At 49.8% G+C, this 25,568-nt stretch overlaps 1 long non-coding RNA gene across 3 annotated transcripts; it reads left to right on the top strand.

The window, feature by feature from the left end:
- The first annotated feature begins 16,868 nt into the window (after positions 1 to 16,868).
- On the top strand, positions 16,869 to 24,870 carry LOC122212810. Of its 3 annotated transcripts, none has more exons than XR_006199334.1 (3): positions 16,869 to 17,038; positions 18,712 to 18,893; positions 24,470 to 24,870. It is a non-coding gene; the product is annotated as an uncharacterized LOC122212810 (long non-coding RNA). The 3 variants fall into 3 exon arrangements; XR_006199333.1 differs by lacking the exon at positions 24,470 to 24,870 and adding an exon at positions 21,797 to 22,794; XR_006199335.1 differs by lacking the exon at positions 24,470 to 24,870 and adding an exon at positions 21,056 to 21,785.
- The last annotated feature ends 698 nt before the right edge of the window (positions 24,871 to 25,568 follow it).

The raw sequence follows: 25,568 nt of genomic DNA, 5'->3' as shown, positions 1-25,568 counted from the left end.
CCCTCCCCTCTTCAGGGGCTTCCCTGGAAATACAAGAGGCTCCACGCTCCCAACGTAAGGAGTCCACCTCGTATCTTCAGGGACTTCATCCTCTTCCCTCCCACACCGTGCATTCCCACCCTCCGCCAGAGAGGTAGCTGGCTTTGAAATAGGCTGTGCTGACTCTCGCCCAGCTAATAGCTGCGGATTCTAATTAAATAACTCCGGGAACAGGCCGTCTCGTGCACGGTGTAACTTGATTATTGCTTGAAAGATGAGTTTGGAGCTGACAAGTTCCCTGCAAAGCTGACAAGTCTAAAAGCTGAATTTGACAAACCGACCAAACAGCAAGCACGGTAGGAAGGTGGAGCCCGAGACTTGGGGATGACTGGACCTGAGCTCTCAGTCTGGGGAGACAGATACCGAGAACTTCGCAGGTGCCTGGTCTGCTCAGGGTCATTTCCTATACGCCCTCCGCTCTTACGGAACCTTCATCTTATGGGGGGGAAGGACTTCTAATAACATTAACTTTGCTGAAGATGTCATGACAACGTATACAGTCCATTTGTTTGTTACTCTTAATTGTCTGCAAAGGGTCTGGTAGTGCCGCATTAAAATAAAGTGTATCTAGAGAAAATCTGAGGTTCAGTAAGGCCTACAGATCAGGAGACGATGCCTTTGAGAAGAGTTTGTTACTCACGGTTCCCAGGAGGAAGGGGCACGCCACACCGTGCAGGGCCACGTGACGAAACCCCAGGAGGAGGGACAATTGTGACAGGCGCCTTACTTGTGGTTTCTGCAGGAGGGAACAAGCAAGGCAGGTGACAGGCTTAGGATTGGCTAATGTGGATAATTTCAGGACCCTGGGGCCTGGGTGGGGGCTGTCCGAATGATCTGGTACCTGGCCTGGGGGTGATTACGCCAGGTAGACAGTGGCCCAGAGTCGGAGAGTCTGACAGCCTGGAAGGAGGTGGGGGGCTGTGGGCTCTGCGTTGGTCGTTTCTATTTGGCGAGTGGGCCCCTAGAAGGAGGATTCTTCCTGGGGGCGGGAGGGGGTGGTGACAAGCCAGAGAGGTCAAGTCAAAGTGACTCAGCACGCGACCTGTCAGGCAGACAGACGCACACACACCGGCCTCATCTTACGTGTCACCTTCTCGGAGGAACCATCCCCGCCTACCCAACCCCCAGTCACAGCATCCCCCACCCCTAGTCTCTCTTGCCATTACCAACTTCATCCCTTTGGGGCATTCAGGGCTCCACCCCTGCTCGAGCACCCAGGCACGGCTCCCCCATCCGGAGGAAGAGTCCTCATGCACAAGGGCACCAGGTCCTGTGCAATCTCTTCTCCCATGATTGTTCCCCCACGCCCCAGCCGTGGCTGGCCCCCAACCTCCTCCAGCCCCACCCTGGCACTTCTGAGCCTCCTGACTCCTGCCTTTCCTCTGCCGTGCATGCCCCTTCTAACACAGTGTGCTCACTGTCTACCCTCCACAGTGTCTTTGCCTCAGGAGCAGGGCACAGAGGTATCTGGGGGTTCTTGTTTGTTTGTTTGTTTGTTTCTTTTGTCTCATTCATTGCTGTGTCTATGCCTAGGTCGGTGCCAGGCACACGTAGGGGGTCAATAAAGGGTGAATAAACAGCCCTCAGCACTACCCAGGACATTCTGGTTTGTGGTCTACAACATTCACTCACCCGGGGCACATTCACTGAGGCCCTCACATGCCAGGCTGGTTCCAGACACCAGGGCACAGCGGTGGCTCAAGCCAGCAGGGGTCTCCATTCTCATGTAGCCAACGGTCTAGTGGGAGAGACGAAAAAAAAAAGAAGTGATGTGTACACGAAGTCAGGTGGTGGCGTATAGAGTGGAGAAAAATAAAATCAGGAAGGATGTTGGACGCAGTTCCTAAAGGTGTTTCGGGAGCAAGTGATGCACTGGGCAGAGTTCCAGGTTGCGAGAAGAGCAAGTGCAAAGGCCCTGAGGCTGCAGTGGGATGCCCGTGTCTTAATTATTAGTGTGGAATCTTAGCTTTGTCTCGAGTCTGTATTTCGTGCATTCGGTACTCCTTGGTTTCACCTTTCTAGCTAATTAACCCGAGTCTGCGTTATCAATCTGTTGAACTCAGCCAACCCCCGGGGGCAGGTACAAGTACACGTGGGGATACTGAGGCCACCCTGGGGGATGTTGCTAGGAATGATGAGCAGTGTCCTGGAGCAGAGGACAGAGCAGGACTCCCATGCAGCCAGCTCAGGCTAGGTGTGGCAGCAAGAGGGCCATAAGGACAGGTGTGTGGCAGTTATCACACTACAGCCCTCCCACTCAGGGTGCCTCGTATTTCCACCCGGGCCTGGGCTGGCTGCTCCTTCTTGCTCTCTGTTGGATGGGCACCCATTTGTTCATTCGTTCATTCGTTCATTCACTTACTCATTCATCATGTATTCCCATTGCTTCCCTGTGGCCAGATGATGGCTCATCCTGGGAGACCCTCCTCCTCGAAGCCCTTCTTGATTCTCACCGCCTTCCACAGCCCCCTCTGGCCTCACCAAGATCCCTCCAGCACAGGGCTGTGATCACCCTGGTTCCTCTCCAGTCCATGAGCTCTCTAATGGCTCTGGGCCAGATGCAGAAACGTGCTGAGAAAAATGTGATGATAGATAGAATACTGAATAGACACAGGCCACCTGTGGGTCAAGCCCACCTCCTCCCTCTCTCTAGGACCAGAAGGGCTCCATCATTAATAGGAGCCGAGGGACCTTCTCTTACTCCCGTGCTCATTTACACCATTAATAGTCTGGATTTTTTTTTCCAATTTTAATTTATGTTAAACTTTGAGGACATGTCAGGATGGTACCTCTCGGTAATGAGAAACTAATTATCACTTCAAGGGCGGGAATCCATCTGTTGTGTCTGAGCCAAGACAGGACAGTGTGGAATCTCAGGACGCTGAGGAGACGGCTAGGGGGCCGGGCCTTGGGGCAAGAGACAGATGGAGACGTGGAGCCAGGGCTGCCAGGACATGGGTGGAGCAGGGAGGAGGGGGGAATCTGGGGGCTTCCACACGTGGGGGCAAGTGTTCCCAGCGTCACCTTCTGTCCCACCCCACTGCTCCTGCCTTAGCATGTGAGCCCTGTCGCCCCCATTGCATCCCACCCCTGGGCGTTTGCACAAGCTGGGTCCTCAGCACCTAGCAAAGCCCCTCCCCCTTCAGGACTCTGCTCTTCCAACCCTGCCTGCCCACTGCCCACCCCCCACCCTGACACACTCACCGCATCTATACTCAAATCACCTGATTGTAACTGCCTGATGACCAGTCTCCTGGGGACATGGTCTGCTTTTTGAGGGGCAGCTTTATAGACTGGCAGAGTGAGGTTCTAACCCCTATTAGTGTGCATGACCTCGGGCAAGCCCCTTGTCTCCCTGCAAGTGGGCCTGGCCACAGCCACCTCACAGGATGCTGTGCTATACATGAGCACATGTGCCATACATGAGCTATACATGCCAGAACTGGAGCGCTGGGCCGGGCGTCTGCTGCTGTGTGCCCTCAGTGTTGATCTTGGGACCACAGACACCCGCTGGCTGGGGTCTGCAAATGCCTGATGGAGGGCCATATGAGGGACTGTTAGGGTGGATCTTGGGAATTCAGAAGCCGTGGCATAACTTGGGGGCACTTCCCAGAGCCCTTGTTCCCAACTCCTGGCCCACCTCCTCCCCTTCTCAGCTGCCTCTGCAGGGCTGGCCTTGAGGGCTAACTTCTCAGCCCATTGAGACCCCTGGCCAGGGACTGGGGCAGGCTGACATGGCTGTGGCTCATGCCCAGATGAGGAAGTGAAGCTCCATGAGGCAGCAGGGAGGACAGCAAACTCAGATGACTCCAGGGGCCGAGTCTGGAGAGGCAGGGGGAGCTTAGGGAGCAGTGGGGACTGTGGAGGGGGACAAGCTCTGTCCACAGGATGGCTCCAGCTCAGCCCCAGAAGAGAGCGGCCCGGAGGGAATGTCCCCCAAGCGTCTGGATCTTCTTTTTCCGTTTATATTTATTTTTTTGACTTTATATGCAAGTTAGTTAGCATATAGTGCAACAATATAGATTCCTTAATGCCCCTTACACATTTAGCCCATCCCCCCTCCCACAACCCCTCCAGTAACCCTCTGTTTGTTCTCCAGGTGTAAGAGTCTCTTATGTTTTGTCTCTCTCCCTGTATTTATATTATTTTTGCTTCCCTTCCCTCTGTTTTGTATCTGAAAGTCCTCATAGGAGGGAAGTTATAGGAATTTGTCTTTCTCTGACTGACTAATTTCACTTAGCATGATACCCTCTAGTTCCATCCACGTAGTTGCAAATGGCAAGATTTCATTCTTTTTGATTGCTGAGTAATACTCCATTGTATGTATATACCACATCTTTATCCATTCATCCAGAGATGGACATTTGGGCTCTTTCCATACTTTGGCTATTGTCGACAGTGCTGCTGTAAACATTGGCATGCATGTGTCCCTTCAGAACAGCATACCTGTATCCCTTGGATAAATATCTAGTAGTGCAATGGCTGGGTCGTAGGGTAGTTCTATTTTTAATTTTTTGAGGAACCTCCATACTGTTTTCCAGAGTGGCTGCAGCAACTTGCATTGCCACCAACAATGCAAAAGAGATCCTCTTTCTCCGCATCCTCGCCAACATCTGTTGTTGTCTGAGTTGTTAAGGTTAGCCATTCTGACAGGTATGAGGTGTTCTCTCATTGTGGTTTTGATTTGTATTCCCCTGATGATGAGTGACGTTGAGCATTTTATCATGTTTCGGTTGGCCATCTGGATGTCTTCTTCGGAGAAGTGTCTTCATGTCTTTTGCCCATTTCTTCACTGGATTGTTTGATTTTTGGGTGTTGAGTTGGATAAGTTCTTTATAGCTTTTGGATACTAACCCTTTATCTGATATGTCATTTGCAAATATCTTCTCCGATTCTATTGGTTGCCTTTAAGTCTTGCCGATTGTTTCCTTCGCTGTGCAGAATTTTTCTTTTGATGAGGCCCCAGTAGTTCATTTTTGCTTTTTGTTTCCTTGCCTCCAGAGACGTGCTGAGTACGAAGTTGCTGTGGCCAAGATCAAAGAGATTTTTGCCTGCTTGCTCCTGGAGGATTTTGATGGCTTCCTGTCTTATGTTTAGGTCTTTCATCCATTTTGAGTTTAGTTTTGTGTATGGTGTAAGAATGTGGGCCAGGTTCATTTTTCTGCATGTCGCTGTCCAGTTTTCACAGCACCAATTGCTGAAGGGACCGTCTTTATTCCATTGGGTATTCTTTCCTGCTTTGTCAAAGATTAGTTGGCCATACATTTGTGGGTCCATTTCTGGGTTCTCTATTGTGTTCCATTGATCTGAGGGTCTGTTTTTGTGCCAGTACCATACTGTCTTGATGATTACAGCTTTGTAATAAAGTTTGAAGTCTGGGGTTGTGATGCCTCCCGCTTTGGTTTTCTTTTTCAAGATTGCTTTGGCTCTTCGGGGTCTTTTGTGGTTCCATACAAATTTTAAGATTCTTTGTTCTAGCTCTAGGAAGAATGCTGGTGTTATTTTGATAGGGATTGCATTGACTATGTAGATTGCTTTGGATAGCATTGACATTTTAGCAATATTTGTTCTTCCTATCCAGGACCATGGAATATTTTTCCATTTCTTTGTGTCTTCTTCAAATTCTTTCATAAGATTTCTATAGTTTTCAGTGTATAGATTTTTCACCTCTTTGGTTAGATTTCTCCCTAGGTGTTTCATGGTTTTTGGTGCAGTTGTAAATGGGATCGATTCGTTGATTTCTCTTTCTGTTGCTTCATTGTTGGTGTATAGGAATGCAACTGATTTCTGTGCATTCATTTTATGTCCTGTGACTTTGCTGAACTCATGGGTCAGTTCTAGCAGTTTTTTGATGGAATCTTTTGGGTTTTCCATATAGAGTATCATGTCACCTGCAAACAGTGAAAGTTTGACCTCCTCCTGGCTGATTTGGATACCTTTTATTTCTTTGTGTGGTCTGATTGCTGAGACTAAGAATCTCAATACTATGTTGAATAACAATGGTGAGAGTGCACATCCCCGCCGTGTTCCTGACCTTAGGGGGAAAGCTCTCAGTTTTTCCCCATTGAGGATGATATTAGCATTGGGTCTTTCATATATGGCTTTTATGATCTCAAGGTGTGATCCTTCTATCCCTACTCTCTTGACGATTTTTATCAAGAAAGGATGCTGTCAAATGCTTTCTCTGCATCTATTGAGAGGATCATGTGGTTCTTGTCCTTTCATTTATTGATGTGATGAATCCTATCTATTGTTTGCAGATATTGAACCAGCCCTACATCCCAGGTATAAATCCCACTTGGTCATGGCGAATAATTTTTTTAATGTATTGTTGGGTCCTGTTGGCTAATACCTTGTTGAGGACTTTTGCATCCATGTTCAGCAGGGAAATTGGTCTATAGTTCTCCTTTTTAGTGGGGTCTCTGTCTGGTTTTGGCATCCAGGTAATGCTGGCCTCATAGAAAGGGTTTGGAAGTTTTCCTTCCACTCCTCTATTTTTTTGGAACAGCTTCAAGAGAATAAGTGTTAACTCTTCCTTAAATGTTTGGTAGAATTCCTCTGGAAAGCCATCTGGCCCTGGACTCTTGTTTTGGGGGAGATTTTTGATTACTATTTAGATTTCTTTACTGGTTATGGGTCTGTTCAAATTTTCCATTTCTTCCTATTTCAGATTTGGCATTTATATGTTTCTGGGAATTTGTCCGTTTCTTCGAGAGTGTCCATTTTATTGGCGTATAATTGTTCATAATAATCTCTTATTGTTTTTATTTCTGCGTGTTGGTTGTGATCTCTCCTGTTTCATTCCTGATTTTATTTATTTGGGTCCTTTCCTTTTTCTTTTTGGTCAAACTGGCTAGTGGTTTATCAATTGTGTTAATGCTTTCAAAGAACCAGCTTCTGGTTTCATTGATCTGTTCTACTGAGTTTTTGTTTTGTTTTGTTTTGTTTTTTGGTTTCGATAGCATTGATTTCTGCTCTAATCTTTATTATTTCCTGTCTTCTTCTGGTGTTAGGTTTTCCTTGCTGTCCTTCTTCCAGCTCTTCAAGGTGTAAGGTTAGGTTGTGTATCTGAGACCTTTCCTCCTTCTGTCAGAAGGCCTGGATTGCTATATCCTTCCCTCTTATGACCGCCTTTCCAGTGTCCCAGAGGTTTTGGGCTGTGGTGTTATTTTCATTGGCTTCCATGTACTTTTAAATTTCCTCTTCAACTTCTTGGTTAGCCCAATCATTCTTTAGTAGGATGTTCTTTAGTCTCCAAGTATTTGTTATCTTTCCACATTTTTTTTCTTGTGGTTGATTTTGAGTTTCTCAGCATTGTGGTCTGAAACTATCCATGTTATGATATCGATATTTTTGTGTTTGTTGAGGATTTATTTTTGTCCCAGTACATGATCTATTCTGGAGCAAATTCTGAGCGCACTGGAGAAGAATGTATATTCCATTGCTTTAGGATTTAAATTTTTTTTAACGTTTCTTTATTTTTGAGACAGAGAGAGACAGAGCATGAATGGGGGAGGATTAGAGAGAGAGGGAGACACAGAATCTGAAGCAGGCTCCAGGCTCTGAGCTGTCAGCACAGAGCCCGACTTGGGGCTTGAACTCACGGACCACGAGATCATGACCTGAGCCGAAGTTGGACACATAATTGACTGAGCCACCCAGGCACCCCGTGTTGCTTTAGGATTTAATTTTCTGAATATATCTGTTAAGTCCATCAGGTCCAGTGTGTCATTCAAAGCCATTGTTTACTTCTTGATTTTCTGTTTAGATGATCTGTCCATTGTCTTTTGTTTTTGTTTTTGTTTTTTTTTTAATTTTTTTTAACCTTTATTTATTTTTGAGACAGAGAGAGACAGAGCATGAATGGGGGAGGGTCAGAGAGAGAGGGAGACACAGAATCTGAAACAGGCTCTAGGCTCTGAGCCATCAGCACAGAGCCTGACACGGGGCTTGAACTCACGAACCGCGAGATCATGACCTGAGCCGAAGTCGGACGCTTAACCGACTGAGCCACCCAGGCGCCCCAATCTGTCCATTGTTTTAAGCGGGGTGTTGAATTCCCCTACTATGATGGTATTATTATCAATGAGTTTCTTTCTGTTTGTGATTAATTGACTTATATCTTTGGGTCCTCCTACATTTGGAGCATAAATCTTTACAATTGTTAGGACTTCTTGGAGAATAGACTCTTCATTATGATATAATGCTCTTCTTCATCTCTTGTTACAGTCTTTATTTTAAAGTCTAGATGGTCTGATATAAGTATGGCTACTCTGGCTTTCTTTTGTCAGCCATTAGCATGATAGATGGTACTCCATCCCCTTACTGTCAATCTGAAGATATCTTTAGTTCTAAAGTGGATCTCTTGTAAACAGCATATACATGGATCTTGTCTTCTTATCCATTCTGTTACCCTATGTCTTTTTATTGGAGCATTTAGTCCATTGACATTTAGAGTGAGTACTGAAAGATATAAATTTATTGCCATTATGTTTCTTGTGGAGTTGGAGTTACTGGTGGTGTTCTCTTGTCCTTTCTAGTCTTTGTTGCTTTTGGTCTCTCTCTCTCTCTCTCTCTCTCTTTTTTTCATCCTTTCCCCCCTCAGAGAGTCCCCCCTAAACTTCCTTGCAGGACTGGTTTAGTGGTCACAAGCTCCTTTAATTTTTGTTTGTCTAAGAAACTTTTAATCTCTCCTTCTATTTTGAATGACAGCCTTGCTGGATAAAGAATTTTTGGCTGCATATTTTTCCAATTCAGCACATTAAATATATTCTGCCACTCCTTTCTGACCTGCCTAGTTTCTGGTGATAGGTCTGCTGAAAACCTGACCTGTCTTCCCTTGTAGGTTAAGGACTTGTTTCCCTTGCTGCTTTCATGATTCTCTCCTCGCCTGAGTATTTTGTGAATTTGACTATGAGATGCCTTGCTGATGGTCAGTTTTTGTTGAATCTAATGGGAGTCCTCTGTACCTCCTGGATTTTGATGTCTGTGTCTTTCTCCAGATTAGGACACTTTTCTTCTGTGATTTGCTCACTTAAACCTTCTACCCCTTTCTCTCTCTCTTCATCTCCTGAGACCCCTATGATTCTGATGTTGTTCCTTTTTAATGAGTCACTGATTTCTCTAATTCTTAAATCGTGCTCTTTTGCCTTGGTCTCCCTCTATTTTTCTGCTTCATTATTCTCCATAAGTTTGTCCTCTGTATCCCTGAATCACTTCTCTGCCTCATCCATCCTTGCCACCATGGCATCCTTTCAAGATTGCAGCTCAGTATAGCATTTTTTATTTCATCCTGATTAGATGTAACTTCTGTTATCTGTGCAGAAAGGGGTTCTAATCTATTTTCGACTCCAGGTAGTATTCTTATTATCGTGATTCTAAATTCTGATTCAGACATCTTGATTGGGTCTGTGTCGGTTAAAGTCCCTGGCTGTCGTTTCTTCCTGCTCTTTCTTTTGGGGTGAATAACTTCATCTTGTCATTTTCAAGGAAGAAGAGGAATTAATCATGTAAAAAATATAAAATTAAAAATTAAACACACACACACAAAAATCAAATAAATGATGCTAGATCCTAGGTGTGTTTTGTTCTGGTTCTTGAAATGAGATTGATAGATTGGAGGGGAAAGGAGGGGGGAAGGAAAACATTTGAAAATTTGAAAAAAAATGAATATAGAATGAAAAATGAATATAGAATAAAATGAAATGATGGAAGTTAAATAGAATTTGAAAACTTACAAAAAAGTAAAAAGTATAGTAGAAAGAAAAATTAAAGAAAAATTTTTTAATAAAAATTGAAAATAAAAATAAATTTTTTCTCTTCCTGTAGTCAAGAAAAAGAAAAGAAACAAAAAAAGAAAAAGAAAATGGAATAGATGGACCAGCAAACAGCCTGAAATATGGTTGAAATTACATCCTTTTCCCCTAGAAGTCAAACTATGAAGCACTTTATAGTCCATAAACTAAGCAAGCAGAGAGACTTGTGGTGTTCCTGAAGAGCGAGGTTGGCCCACTTGGGCGGGGCTTAGTGTAACGGCTCCATTCTCCACTAGATGGCACTGCTGAGCTTACTGGGGTGGATTGTTGTGGCGCTTGTAGGTATGTATGCTCATGCACGGGTGAAAATGGCGACTCCCGGCTACCCAGTCTCTAGTATGGGAACTCTGCTCTCCCCAACCAGCAGTCGCACACCTGTCCTTTGTCTCCGGCTTCCATTCACTGCCTGCTTTAACACTGTCCGTGACCAAGCCGTCAGGTTGCCAGGCGGCACCTCCCTCCTGAGTTTTATCTCAGATGCAGCGGTGTTTCCCGACCCCTCACTTCTGAGGGTCTGTGGCTTTGACCCGCTGAGACTTTCCGCGGGAGAGTCTCACTGAGCAATGGCCAGGTGCCAACTGCACCCAGGAACGTTCACAGGACCGTGCTGCTGATGATGCGCAGAGACTGCGACCGGGTGCCAGCCCGCCCCAGAAAAAGTTCACGCAATCATATAGCGGCAGCATTTCAGGGATTATGCAAAATCACTACACAATTCTGGTGCCAGGCTTCACCCTTGACAACCTTGTTCCAGCACCGGCGAATATGGTTGTTCTCCAGGGTCTGCTGGTACCTGTGCCTCTGTGGGGGCCGCACCGCCTCTACCAGATGTTCTCCCAGCAGGGGAACCACCTCTCCCCTGTGGCTCGAAGACCCACTGGACTTCACTCTCCTCCTGGGGATTTGCCCTTCCCACCAGAGCACTGCCAGGTATTGAGCTGTGGACTTCCAGGCTCTGCGTTCCACCTGTTTATAGCATCTTAATGGAATTTAAGCCCTCTCCTTTCTCCTTTCTCCCTTTTTAGTTCAGTCACTGTGGCTGTTTCCACTTTTTCACTTTCTCTCCAAATGCTTTTGGGGGGGGGAGTGCTTTTCCCATACCTCACCCCCCCGCCCGCATCTCCATCCTCTCTCTACATGCAAAAACAGCTCCCTGCCCTCCGCAGCTTCTCTCTCCCGCAGTTCGCCTCTCCGTATCGTGTACCTGCTGAGTTCTGTGGTTCAGGTTGTGCATGTTGTTGTGTTAATACTCAAATCAGTTTTCTAGGTGTGCAGGATGGTTTCGAGTTGATCTGGCTGTATTTCATGGATGCAAAATGCAAAAACAACTTGCACACTCTCCCTCCATGTTGGCTCCTCCCCAGCTAGATCTTCTCATGTCAGATCACACAGCCACCACTAAAATCGCCACACCTGGGTTTCCATCTGAACTCTCCCAATATTGAATGGAAAATTAATTCTTTCAAAGTCTGGATTTGGCCCCTGAGGCCTAATTCCTGGCCCTTGGTTAAAGTCGCTTGACTAGAGATGGGTTGAGGGCCAGGAGCCCCAAGACAGGGTCCAGATTCAGGATAGGCGCAGCCCCTTTGCCCCCACCTGGTGGCCTCCTTGTGGACATGCAGGGGCACCCTTTCACCACCACCACCACCACCCCAAAATCATCCTCCTGGGCAGGGTGCGGTGGCCTGCAGGCCGCTAGGTCTCTGCCTCCCTGGCAGAGCTGCCTCACTGCCTAGAGCTGGCTTCGGATTCCGTGTCTCCCTCTCTCTCTGGCCCTTCCCTTGCTCACGCTCTGTGTGTGTCTCTCTCTCTCAAAACTAAATAAAAAACGTTAATTAGAAAAATTTAAAAAGTAGTTGCTGATTTCAGCACCATGGGGACAGGAGGACTTGGCGACTCACCCGGAGACAGAGTCAGGATTCAAACCCAGCCTGGCACCCTGGAGACGTCCCTGTCCTTCCTCCCTTTTATGACTGCCTGGTTGTTGGGCAGGGATGGCTCCCGGGGCTGATAGCTGGTACCTCTCCGAGGGACACTGGCATGTGTCATGATGGCTCCTGGGGAAGTAGAGAGTGTGGGCCTGGGCATCAGGTCTGCATCAGACCCCAGCTCTGCCCCTACCTGCTGTGTGACCTGGAAATAGCCCTGACCTCTCTGTGCCCGGCTTTCCCAACCTGACTCGTAGGGTTGCTGTGCTTGGCACGCAGTCGGCTCTCCATCGAAGGACAGAAGCCAGTGCTTCCAAAGGGACCTTCTCTTACAAGCTGAAAGGTGACACACGTGGGCCATGTGTCACCCAGAGCTGCTCCTTGACAGGCCAGGCTAGCGTGACCCAACAGGTCCTCCTGCCCACACACCCCTCCCACCTGAGGCCTTTCCCTTGTCACTGACAGTGATGAAGAGCAGGTCACAGTGCCCCAGGAAGTCTGAACTGAGTTTGTGTAACCTGGGCGAATCCCCTGTCTCCCACGACTGGGTTTCCAGGTCGTTTGAATAAGGGACAGAGCGCCACTCACTCGGGTCTTAGCTGCAAGGCCCCCAGGGGCATGATTTACTAATTGCCCCACTGCTTGGGGGCCGGGAGGTATGGATTCCAGGGCACATGAGCCTCTGCCCGGGGACTTTAGGGGACTCCAGGGGACTCATGCCCAGCCAGCCTCCTAGAACAGGGTTAGTGATCCAAGGCCAAGTGTAACTTGTTGGGAAAACAGCCCTGCCCACTGCTGAAAATGCGACTGCGACACATGGCGGGTCCCAGGTGCCTGAACCCCCATCACCCAGAAAGCAGTGCTGGAGAGTGCGGACTACCTATGGCTAAGGTTTGTTTTGCACCAGAACAGCAGAGATGAGGAGTTGTGGCAGACACATAGGCGGAGTAAAATGCTTTATGGAGAAAGCATTCCGACCCTGCCCTGGAAGACAGGGATCACGACAGCAATGATAGCGTGTCTGGGAGTACACTCAGCCCCAACCAGCTTCCGAGCTAACCCGGTGTTACCTCGCTTAATTACCCCCCCCCACCCTAAGAGGGAGGGCTTTCAAGAGTCCCAGTTTACAGATAAGAAAACTGAGGCTCATTTTCCTTTTGATGACTAAGTGATGGAGCCAGCTTTGAATGCCAGTGTTCCTATTCCAACGCCATGTCTCGCCACCTGGTTTGGAGAAAGGGCGGGTCCAGGCAGCTGGGACACTCCATCTTTCACACATACAGCCCCCCTCCGGGGCCTGCTGTCCTGGAGGCAGCTGGATGAATCCACTTAATCGAGTTCCTCTAAACCCACTCAATCCCTGGCGGCAGCTCTCCTGGCGGCCTGACACTTTGCTGGCTGAGGTTTTCTGGGTGAATCCTTGGTGCCCGCCCACCCGCCCTGCTTGGTCAGACAGGCCCCTCCAAGCCTTGTGATTCTAAACCCTCAGCTCAACGTTTTACAGAACTGCATGAAAAGAGGCCTACTGGCCTGTGTGCGAGGGGGAGTTTATTGGGGTGGCCTCTTAACACTAAAGTCAACGCAGGAAGGGAACAGAATTGATATACATAATGGTACTCAACTTGAAGCTTAGAAGCTGTGGCGCCAGAAGAAATCAAAGCTGAGGCTGAGGGCTACAAGAGAGCAGGATTGGGGCTTGACTAGTGGGTTCTCAATGTGCCATTTAATTAAAAAAAATCAGCCGCCTGGATGATACCAGCTTGCCCTTTAAGGCCAGAATTGGCTGACCTGGCAACCCGGGCACCTGTCCATCCCAGGATGTGATTTCCTGGAACAGAGGGTCTTCATTAGGGCTGCTGCCCTCTCAGACACGGGCTGGACCATGAGGGCCTCCCCCGCGGTGCACCTGCCCACCTGGTCACCCCCGGACTGTGTGGTCCCTGCAAGAGCAGGGTATTCTTAACACTTGGCTTGGAGGGCCCCAGGGCATAACAGATGGATGACACGTTTATGGGGTCACATGTGTGTCCTTCTGCATGGGTGAGCATGGCACAGAGCAGAGCCCTCCTCCCTCCCCTCCCCATGTCCTCTCCCTTCCCATCCTCTGACCCCCCCTGGTGGAGCGCTGGAGTGAGCAGGAGTTCTGAGCCCCCCTTGGGTTTGTTTAGCCAATAAGCAAACTTCCTAAAGTCCTGAAGTCATACATAGCACGGTGGACGGGGAAAGGTAGGGGCTCTGGTGTCACACCCTACCCCACACCTCACAGCAAGCCCCCACTCACTTCTAGCCTCTGCTGTCTTTTCTGGAGAGTGGGACACAGTCAGCCCCACCCTCGAGCTGGGGGCATCCCGTGTACATGACAACACCGGGCACCGAGTCATTTCAGGCACCCTGGGGCCTCCGGCTGGAAGCCAGGCTGAGGGAAGGTGGGACCGGTGGGGGCCACAGGTTCGCGGGTGTGACATAGTAGCTGTCTAAAGGACCAGGCTGAGGGTGTGCGTTCTAATATCCAGAAACAGGTAGCTGCCACTACCAAATGTATGAGTTAAGGTCATGTTTGCTCTCTCTTGTCAATTATAATCATCCGTTTGAATAGAGGCCACCAGAGTTTTATTAGCGACATTATTGGCTGTCACAGAATGGCTCTACTCCGTTCCTAAAGTGCCCGTACAAAACTGCAATTTCCCCTCTGCTCCCGCACTCACTCTCATGCTCAGCGTCTCCTAGGAGCTCCCCATAGCCTAAGGCCTGCCCCACTCCAGGCCTAAACTGGAAAATGAGGACCTGCCCAACTTTCCCACCTGTGCTCTGTTCCCACGGTAATGAACCAGCAGTAATCCCGAGCACCCAAGCTGTCCCCACACCTCTGCACCTCTGTGCCATTCCTTCTGCTCTCCATCCCCTGTGCTTTGAGCCCTCAGCTCCCTTATCCACTTGTCCCTTCGAGCTGGATGGTGTCAGATGCTCACATAGTAGCCTTTGTCCAGCCCGCCCTGCCTTCTTCCTGTGGATGCTCCACTTGGAGGAATCAGGGTTGGTCCAAGCCAGTCACGGCAACCACTTTTCCTGCAGCTGGTGACTGGCTGGGGAAGGGGCTCGGGACCCAGTTCTGGCCAATGAGGTATTAGAGGAAGTCTTTGGGGGCTTCTGTGAGAGATTCTCCTTCTTGAGTAGAGGTGGGCAGGGTTCAAGAAGGTGCCCCCTTGCTTCCGACTTGAGTGCTAACTGTGCAGATGTCACGGCTGGAGTGGAAGCAGCCACACGGCAACCGTGAACCAGTGACACCAATATTCTGTTAACGGTATAACGGAGAGGCAGGAGGCACCTGGGTCACTGATGACATTGTGAGCCACCAGACCACCTCTGGACCTCCCATCTCTCACATTGTCATTAAACATTCAATGTTAGATGCCTTCATAGTTTAAGCCACTCTTGGTAGGGTTTTCTGTCACTTCAGCCAAACACATCCAACTGATACAGCCTTCTAGTGTTGGTTAAAATTTCTCTGTTCTTAACTAGTTCCCCAGCAGACTTGGATCTCTGCCCCTGTCCCTGTACTCTACACCCATGAGCTACGGTGCTCTGTCTGTCTGGTTGGCCCATTCATGTTTGGTCTGTGAACACCTCTGAGACAAGCCTCTGCCTTTTCCTCTCTGGCCAACCTGACCCTGCACGCAGTGGGCCTTCGGGTCACCCCAAGGGACCTCACCACACCCTCTCCTCCCCCATCATGGCCAGAGCCTCCAGCCGTCATGAATTCTTCCAGTTCACTTTGGCCCAAGCACTGCTTCTGGACCCTGAGGGCTTTGACAGCCTCTTCAGTTTTAAGCGTGAGGTCTTTTCTAAATAGAACTTTCCAGCTGTCAGCTCTTGCCTCGTGTGTCCCTTCAAGTGCTAAGCTGTTGAGTTCTTGTCAGCTTGGCCTTTCCTGTGGCAGGCACGGGAGGCCACAGTGCACAGAAAGGAGTGCACGAGTGAGACATGGAAAGTGCAGTGATGGATACATCCCATTCTAAACCGAGTGAGACTCTTGGCATGTTCTGGAAAAGACCTCGGGTGTGCAAGTCGGGCGTCAGGTTCCCCAAGGCTCCAAGGAAAGAGATGTCCCCAGGCATAGTGGAGGGGTGAAGGCTCTTGGCCTCCCTTGTAGCAGCTCCCAATGCCGGCTGTGAATGGGGGACTGCCCTGTGGTCACAAGAGCAGGACTCTTCCAAGGAAAGCAAGGGAAAGAGAGGGATTCTAGTCCTTGGGGAACTGGGAAGGTGTGTTAGTGCTGGGGAAAGAAGGTCCCTGCCTGCCTTCAGTGCACATTGCTTTTTTGAGTCTTGTAACAGGCACATGACAGTTACCAAGTCTCAGGCACCCACAGAATGCCAGGCGTGGGGCCAGGTGCCCTGACACACGGACAGGCCATACCATGAGGCTTCTCAGGCTGCACACAGCAGAATCCAGGTGTGCAATCTTGGCTCCACACTTCCAAGCTATAGCCTTGTCACCTCCTTTCTCTGAGCCTCTGCCACGTCCTCTAAAATGGGGTCATCAGTTGCTACCTTAACAGGGTCGGTCCTATGAGGATTAATTTGGGTAATGTGACTGGCCCAGCTTATAGCAGGCCGCCAACAGATACGGTTTGAATCCATTTGGATCTCCAGGTTAGACTGTGGAGTTTTGCACTGTTATCTCAAAGTCCCCCGTGAACCTAGCCTAAATCCATACTGTCACAATTCCAGGATGCTCCATTTAGACAACTTCAAGGAACAATTGGAGTTGTTGTTGTTGTTGTTGTTTTTTGATAGCCACTGAGTGACAGAAAAACCAAATCGGCCTAAACAAGCAATCAAACGAAGCAGGAGAGAATGATTTACGTACCTAAGAAGGCTAAGGGCAGACAGTTTTAGGCAAGGCCGTACCTGGGTGCTTGATGACATCAGTAGCAATCATCTTTCCCGACCTCTTGGCCTTGCTTACTTTCCTCTGTGCTGGTGTCATTCTCAGCTGGGCTTTTCTGTTAGGAAAGCAAGATGGCCCCCAACAGTCACCTTCAGCCTCCCAACAGAAAAAGAACCCCTCATTCCCTATGATTCCAGCCCTAAGGTCTGGACCCACTGGGACCTGACTGGCACATACCCAGTGCTGAGCCAATCACTGTGGCCAGGGAGGATGGCCAGATTGAGGTCGTGTGACCACCCTCCCTAAGGAAACTCCTGAGCTGTTCAACCTGTTTTCCTGGGTGGGAGTGAACCTGAGAGAACAGAGGTTAGTGTCCAGTTGCTGCCCTCCTCTGTGCTCAATATCCTGGGTTGCACCTGCTCTTATCCTCTTCCCGCCACCCCACTGTCTTCGTGGCAGCACTTCTTACCTTCCCCCACTGCTTTCTTCGGTACCATTTCACCCATACCAAAAAGGAACACGACTTCCTGTTTGAATTCAGGATCTGGGGCCCAAGCCCAGCTTCAAGATTTTTTTTTTTTTTTTTTTTTGCGTCCCGGTATAATCGTTTATTCAGTCAACCAGTGTCCAATGAGTACCTACTATGTGCTCCAGTGAGTTTTCAGGGTCTAATTATTCTGGGTTTCTGGGGGGAAATCCCAGGAGCCTTCCAAGGAAATGAGTTTTGTCTGAGCAAGCATCTAGAGGCTAGCTTCCAGTCCCTCGGTGCCACCCACTGTGTGGCCCCGAGGGAAGTCTTTCCCCTCTCTGGACTTGTGCTTTCTTATCTGCAAAATGAGGCACTGGGAAAGTTGAAATCCTGGAGCCCTCTCAGCTCTGACATCCTGTGTGGTTGGGTCTTAGAACAAGCTTCTCCAGGCGAGTCAGCCTGTAAGCACCATGGACAGTGACCACAATACTCCCTCTGCTGCCACAGGGAGCATCTTGTTTGCTGTCCCCGTGGGTGCGCTGAACTGAGTCCACAACCATACAGTTCTGTGTCTGAACCTTCCACTTCTTGGCTAATGAGAACATCCAGGGCAGAGGAGACCCCACGGCTTTCTGTGCCTGTGTGGACCCCAAGGCTCTAAATTCCTGTAAGGTGGCCTAATGCTGCTGCTACAGAAATTCTCTTTTGAGGTGTTTGTGAATCCCAAGCCCTCCCACCACCGAAAGTCAAGTCTGGAACTCTGAAAAGAAAGCATAGGGAGGGAGGCTACATGGAGGAGAGGAGAGGATTCTATAGAGGTTGCTATATGTCCATGGAGTCCATCCTTCCTCTGCCTCCCTGTCCCTCCCTTCTTCTTCTCTCACCCACTCCCCTTTCTCTGTTATAGCCGAAATTGGTCATAGCCCCGTGGAAGAAGAAAGATGCCTGATGTGTCAGTAGGGAGGCAAGGGATCCTTTTGAGGCATGCCCAGTGGGAGGACTTTCTTTTTCTTCTGGTTGAGTCTAGTTTCTCTTCACTCTTAACACTTGGAGACATGAATTAATTCCCTTGGTCACTGTGTCACTCATTTGTCAGCTCACTCGCCTGCTCACCACATCCATGTGTTCCCATCTTTATTTAGTTCAGCCGTTTTTGTTTTTTTTTCAAGCAAGAAGGGAGATTTCTTAGGAGAACATAGAGAACCCAAGGACAAGTAGAGAATAGAGTAGCTGGTCCTCCCCAAAGATGGGAGCCAGCAACTGTTTAAGACATGAGAAGCCAAGCCTGCTGTATCTTTTCACCATTCTGGCATCACACATTCACTCACCTCTGCTCCTCTTTGTACATCACTAGATCCTTCCATCTTTTAAACCTCTTGGCTTCTCTCCATTTCCACTGCCATGACCCTAGTGTAAAGTACTTTTCTTTTTTTTTCCCTGGGAAACTGAGGCAGCCTCCAGAATTTTCTCCCGAATCCCACCCTTGCCCGTTTCCAATCTGTGTCTCTCACTACAGCCAGAGGGATTTTTAGAAATGAACAGTTTATTCAACAGATTTCACTGATCCTAGGAAAGACGTCAAAATCATAAGCACGGTGTGGAACTGGATTACCACTCCCCCACATTCGGTGCCCTGTATCGAAGTGCCCTGCTCGGTTGGAGGATTATACAGCATGGCCCATGTTGTCCTCAGGCATGGCAGAGGGGCTGGTGAACAGTGAAAACAGATGTGAGCACACGCTTTAAGAACCAGTGAGTAATTTACCACTTTTCTTTTCCTTTTTCCACGACAATGGCAATATTCCAGACAGAGACAGACTGCTCTGTCAACCTGAGTCCAGAGGGGAGAGGAGACGAAGGAGAGCCACATGTGCGTGTAGTCTGAGACATAAAGAAACTTTATTGTAGGCCACGGAGATTTAGAGAATTGTGTGTTATGCAGCATAACCCATCCTAACCTAACCGATATGCATAATCCATGAACTCTTGCCCATCGCCCCATTGCTTTGCTGAGGCACCACTGGCCTTTCGGTCCTTACACAAGTTGCTCCCTCCCACCTTACAACATTTGTCTGTGACTCTCTCTCTCCTGGGAAAGTTCTTCACTCCCATTGTTGGGCAGTTGACAGTTACTCACCAATGAGGTCTTGGCTTCACTGTGAAATACTCAGGAAAGGATTGCCTGGTCTCTGTTCAGAATACCTAGAATTTACCTTCTTTGTCATTAGAGCTCTTTCACTACACTCTAAGTTTGAGGAAAACAGAGCCCAGGGATTTAGATCATGCTTCTTTGAGGCCCTACTCCACCCCCCCACCAATGTGCCCGGGCCCATGTTGAGGGGCTGGAGGTAACGGGGGTACATCAGCCCTGTGCCCTGCTCCCACCACCTGCCCCGTGACGGGGGAGATAGGTGTGCAAGCAGCAACATTTGAACCCATTATGATCGTTCTAGCAGGAAATTAGTGTAAAGAGGCCAGCAAGAAGGCAAGGAGACTGCCTGGAAGAGGGGGAGTCAGAGATGACTTTGAGTAGGATTTGGAGATGTCCAGGTGGGGGGAGCTTCCTGGGAGAGTGGGCGATGGGGGGATCTGATGGAGGGATTGTAGGGCAAGAAGTGGTGCCCAGAGTTTCCAGGACTTGAAAGAGGATGAACCCAGGAGAAGTTGGAACCAGAAGTAAATATCTGGCATCTGTGTGTATTCCTGGGAACACAAGTGAGCATTCCTGTTGGAGTGCCTTTGCAAGCCCATGGTGTTTGCTTCTTGGGGAAGAGGGATGGTGATAAAGATGACAGTGGGTTCCAAGCCCTTTCACACAGTGGATATCAGTGGCAGGCTCTGATCCGAGGTTGTGGTGGGTGTGTGTGGGCAGCTGTGTTCCAAGACACAGCAGCAGGAGAGACATCTTTGTCTCCACTCTGCTCATTGGACACGTCTGGATGCCTTAAATTCCTGACCTTGTCTTCTAAGAAAACCCACCACGGTTCTTTCTAGCGAATCAAGGCTTCCTGTGTACATAGCCCAGTAGTCATTTAAAACATGTATCAGGTGAACAAAATGAAAGAGAGACGAATCGCCGAAGCATCACGTCCCTGGGTATGATGTCTCTCCACATGATCTCGTTATTAAAAGAATCCGCAGGGACACGGATGAAACCAGATGCTTCATGATTAGGGGCTGTGGTCACTCAGCAGGCCCCTGCTCTGGGGAAATGAGGTGTTTCCTGGGGTTTGAGGGCCCTGATGGGACATGACAGAAAAGCTTCTCAGCCTCCCAGAAGGTTGGAGGGTGGGCAGTGATGCTGGAGAATTCACCCACCTCTGTGGCCCTTGAGTTTCTCACTGTTGGAATAGGGAGGGAGGTACCATTCCCCGACTGCCAACCTCACTGGCTGTGCGGCTTAGGCAGTAGGTGGACAGTTCTCGGAGAAGCCCATTGATTCCAAGGAATTGTGGCTGTTTGATGGTATTATTTTGTGAGGTGGACCCTGCTGGGCTCCCCATACTGGAGGGGACAGACACCCACAGAAACTGGACCAGACCCAGCACACAAGCTCTCCTCAGAAAAGCTGACCTCTGTGTGGTGGTTGTCTAGAGGAAGGGACGTCAGCGGTCACTGGGGGGGGTGGGGGTGGGAGGTAGATGGAATAGCACAACCAAGGAGGAGTCTTGTGAGCTGGGACCATAAGGGGAGGAAGAGGGGACAGGCGGGGGCAGGGGGGGCAGGTAGGGAGGGGAGCAGAGGAGCAAAGGCCTGCAGGCCCAGACAGGCCTAGGCGGTGGTGAAAGGAATGCCATCCTCCTGCCTCAGAGAGCTTGTTGAATCTGGCACAATGGGGCCGCTTCCATGGCTCTTTGGGCTAGAGGGTGTTGCTGAGCTCCTGCCTGGCCCTTTGCCTGTCTTGCCGTTTTCAGGTCCAGCAGAGCTCACCCGCAGAGTGTAGACATGAGCCTGCCCACCCGACGGATGAGAGCACGGGCTCTGGTCAGATGATGGGGGGGGCAGGGACCCCCCCACGGCGGACCAGAGGCCACAGGCGTGGGCTGTGTAGAAGCTGAGGCTGCACGCTGCCAGGGTCCGGCTAGGGTCAGTTCCAAAGCCAGTCGGCTCCTCCCTAGGGCCCCTGCCTCTCAGACTAGCTAGTGACTGCTGGTGAGGCTTCAGAACCTTCCAGGCCACAGCTGGATGGACTCTCTCCAGATCAGCATGTAAGTATCACTTAGTGTGCCCTCTCAGACTGGCATCCCTGGCAGCCTGCAGGGCCCAGCTGTGGAGTCCAATGCTGCGTGTCTGTGCTCCATGTGAAACAGTGCTGCAATCCATGAGTAGTGTCCGCAGCGGGTGAGGAAGGGGAGACCTGGGTTATGCACGCCAGCCATTTGCCACTCCTGGTACACCCCCTTATCTTGCATATGGAGAAACTGAGGCCCAGAGGGAAGAATGCCCTCGTCCAATTGCCTGTCCTTTCACTTCCCACTCTGGCCTCTTGACGGAACTCTTGGTACCCCCCGTGACACCACGTGAAAACAGTGAACTATGTGTGTGACAAGGAAATCATACTGGATATGTCTGGACCCACACCATGTTTCTCTTCTTGTTTTTCTCCTTTGCCTCTGTTCTGTTTTAATACTTCGTGTGTTTCGTGCATTATGAAGGATGGTGAGACAATGAACATCCGTGGGCCCGCAGCTCAACTCCAGAACTAGAACATTCCCAGTCACTTCCATCTTCTCCTTGCCTGGAGGTCACCCCTCTCTGCAATTTGGTGTTTGTTTGTTTGCCATTCTCTTGCTCACAGGCCGACTGAATAAGCCTAAACATTAGATTGCTTCTTTGTTCTCAAGCGGTAAAAACTTGCTCTCTGTATGTAGATCTCTAAAATTTGCATTTTTGTACTCAACATTTCCCTGTCTCTAAGCTTGAGCTGTGCTACTGTGTAGCTGGAGTTTGCTGTCACCAGTGTGGAAAGAAATTGTGTGACTGTGCTACAATTTCTTTTTGCATCGCTCTGTCAATGAGTATCTGGGTCATTTCCTTTCTTCCCCTCCTCTTGCTAACAGTGCTGCGACGAACTCTTCTTGGGTGTGCCTTGTGTGACTCCTGGGAGTGGATTTGCAGGGTTCTAAGGTATGGGACTGGTCAACCTAACAAGAAAAGGCCAAAGTGGTTTTCAGTGTGGCCAGACCAGGTTTCACACTCATCAACCGTGGGTGCCAGCTGATCCTCTCAGACCCTCGGTGCTTTCAGATGTCACATGTCTTCCTCACTGTGAGCCTGATGGATGTGAAATCTCTCATGGGGACCTTACCTTGCACTTCCCTGCATCCTCGTGACATCCGGCAGCTTTTCCCGTGTTCATCTGTGCACTCCATTTCCTCCTCTACGACATGCCTGCTGTGGTCTTTTTGCTCATTGCCTCTCTTCTTCCTGTGGATTTGTAGGACTTCTTTATGTATTCTGGATACTGATCCTTTGCTAGTTGTACATATGCCAGAGGTCTTCTGCTTTTAGTGATTTGTCTTTTCACCCGTCATTTGGTGAAGGGAAATTTACATTTTCCTGCAGTCAAACCTATCGATTTTTTTTTTTTATGCTTACTGAGCTTTTAACACCTTGTTAAAGAAATTGTTCCCAACCCCAAGTTTGGAAAGATATTCCCCCAGAATATCCCCCTCTTCAACTTCTCTTTTTCAAATATAGATTTTTAATGTGTCTGGAATTGGTTCCGATGTCCCAGCACCGTTTACTAACTGGGCCCCCTTTCTCCAGTCACATGTCAAGAAGCCTTTTTAAAACTCCTAAGAATTGAGCTCTTCAGATCTCTGATCATTTGTAGCACACCTGCAGTCATTCATGCCTGCTGTCCGCGTGTTCTCCCCTCTCCCTCTTTTTACCATTGCGATCCCTGGTACGTGCAGGTGCCCCAGGAGGCCCTGTGTAGCCATGTATGGATATTTTTTTCTATGTTTCTTTCTTTATCATTTTTTGAGAAGGAGAGAGAGAGAGAGTGGGGAAGGGGCAAGGACAGAGAAAATCCTAAGCAGGCTCCATGCTGTCGGTGCAGAGCCTCATGTGGGGCTCAGTCCCCTGACTCTGAGATCGTGACCTGGGCTGACAGCAAGAGTCAGACGCTTAACCAACAGAGTCACCCAGGCGCCCCATCCATGGATGTTTTTGTGAGGATGAGGAAACAGGATCACAGAGGAGGGTTGAGTTTGTAATGGCCACACAACGACCGTGTTGGGTGACCCCAACGTGGAGTCTGTCTCTGATTCTCTGAAGGCGGGTTCTGTGTTCCTTCCTCTTGGTGTCTGGCTGTGCACAGTAGGGCTGGTGGGTTGGGACCCAGGACCCTGGGGCTGTCAGTGGAGGGATCAGACATGACAGCCTGCCTTTCCGTTTCCATCCCATGGGCTCCCCTGAGCTGCTGTGAAACTATTTGGGCACATTGTTCCTGGGGGCCTGAAAACCTCCTGCCACCTCTGCTTCTCACCCCTGCCTCATCCCTCCTGCTGTCCTTTTGATGATGAAGCAGCTGAGGTTTAACTCCTGCCTCTCACTCCCCACCAGCTCCTTGCCCAGTAAGGGGAGGGAGAGCCCTGGGAGCAGTACCCCAGCAGCCTCAAACCTGGAACAGAGTCGAATCCTTGCTGGGAAGGCTCCACCCTTGCTCTGAGTGATGCAGAGTCATGGCCTCTGATGATGTGGATGACAACTCACTTCTGCAGCATTTGTGATGTGCTGGGGCCCAGTCTGAGCATTCCGTGGGGGTCCTCGCCACCCTGTGAGGAGACACTGTTTTTACACTCATCTTATAGATGCGGAAGCTGAGGCTCAGAGCCGTTATGAGGCTTGCCTGGGGTCACTCAGCAGGGCAGTGATGGAGTGAGCTGCAATTTGATCCCAGGCAGTCTGGCTCCAGACTCCATGCTCTTTACCACGAGACTGCATGGTCCCTTGGGACCCCAACCAGGCCCTAGCTCTCCCTCCTGGTGACTGGTCCAGGACTCTGGGATGGGTCTGCCATGGGGCCCCTCACGGAGTACAGAAGAGCTTTGTCCCTGAACCCTGGATCCATGGTGGGTCTGGGCCTGCCCTGGGCCTCCTTGGGCCTGGAGGGTGCCCTTCCCAGCTTCCGAGGCTGAGCCAGGCCACCCGGTGTTGCTCCTGTTTGCGGCCGGGGAGTCCCAGCTCCAGTTAGAGACTTCTCTCTTTTGTAGGCTCTAGAAACTCTGAGAAGGGACCTAAATGGTGGGCCCTCGATTAAGGGGTTTCAGAAGGCAGGAGCCCCAGGGACACCTTGCTTTGTGAAGCCTCTTGTGTTCCAGGGAACTGCTCTCTGTGGCCACCTCAAGACGAGGTGTTTTTGACAAACATGTGTCACCTGCACAACACTTGTAAGCAGTTATGCCATGGCCATAAACCTGGGCTTGTGCTGCCGAGTGAGATACCAGCTCCTACATGTGGCTAAAGCACTGCCAACAGTGTCTCTGCTGGTTTGTCTGGCAGTGGGGGGTGCCAGGCTGCTTCAGGACACATCAGCTCCCAGGCAGTGGCTGTGTGCTATGAAGGTCCCAACGCCGACGTCTTTCTCAGCATCCCACCCTCCCTTCCTAACCTTCGCTGGCTCCCTCTGGATGTCTCACACTGTGGACACTTTTGCACCCAGTCATGCTAATTGCTCTGAAAAGAAATAAAGCGGACAGTGACACAGGCCATTTGGTAAGAATGATCTGTGATCTCTGGTTTGTTTAACAAAGCCTACTGGGTCAGAGCCTGAAGGAAAAGGGGGGGAGCCGTGTGGGTATCCTGGAAGAGCATGCTAGTCAGGAGAGTTGCACATGCAAAGGCCCGGAGGTCAGGTTAGGTCTTATGGGTTGGAGGCAGGTGTGTCTGGAGTGCAGTGAGAGGCACAAACCTGGGAGCAGGGTGGGAATAGGGAGCATGGTGTGGGATGGTGTGGCATTTGGGTTTCACCTGGAGTGTCATGGAAAGCGGCTGGAAGGCCCTGGGTAGGTCCAGGAAACCGTAGAGGAGGCCAGATGGCTTAGGCGCAGCCACTACCAGGCCAACTATACCTTGGTTGTAACTGTGAGGACTGTAGATCCTAGCTGTACAGCAGAACCCAGGTAACAGCAAACATGAGGGCCAGGTGAAGGTCCCAAGGCCAGCCAGTCCATCTGTCTGCAGCCAGGCCTCTGCCTATAAATCCTGCAGCCTGTGCATCCTGCCCAGAATGCTGGGATGCCTGGATCTGTTAGTTTCTGCTGCAGAATAACCACCCCGAAATGTACCAGCTTGCACCAACTGTTGAGTTAGCTGAGCAGCTAGCTGGTCGGGCAGGTCTTCCAGGCTCCCTCAAGCATGTGTGGTCAATGGCAGAGGTCGGCTGATTGCTGGCTGGCTGTTGGCCGGGGCGACTAGGGT

The sequence above is a fragment of the Panthera leo genome, assembly GCF_018350215.1.
Source record: "Panthera leo isolate Ple1 chromosome F3 unlocalized genomic scaffold, P.leo_Ple1_pat1.1 chrF3_random_Un_scaffold_30, whole genome shotgun sequence".
NCBI lineage: Eukaryota > Metazoa > Chordata > Mammalia > Carnivora > Felidae > Panthera > Panthera leo.
The sequence above is the reverse complement of the archived record's forward strand: the minus strand, read 5'-3'. Positions and strand labels throughout refer to the sequence as shown.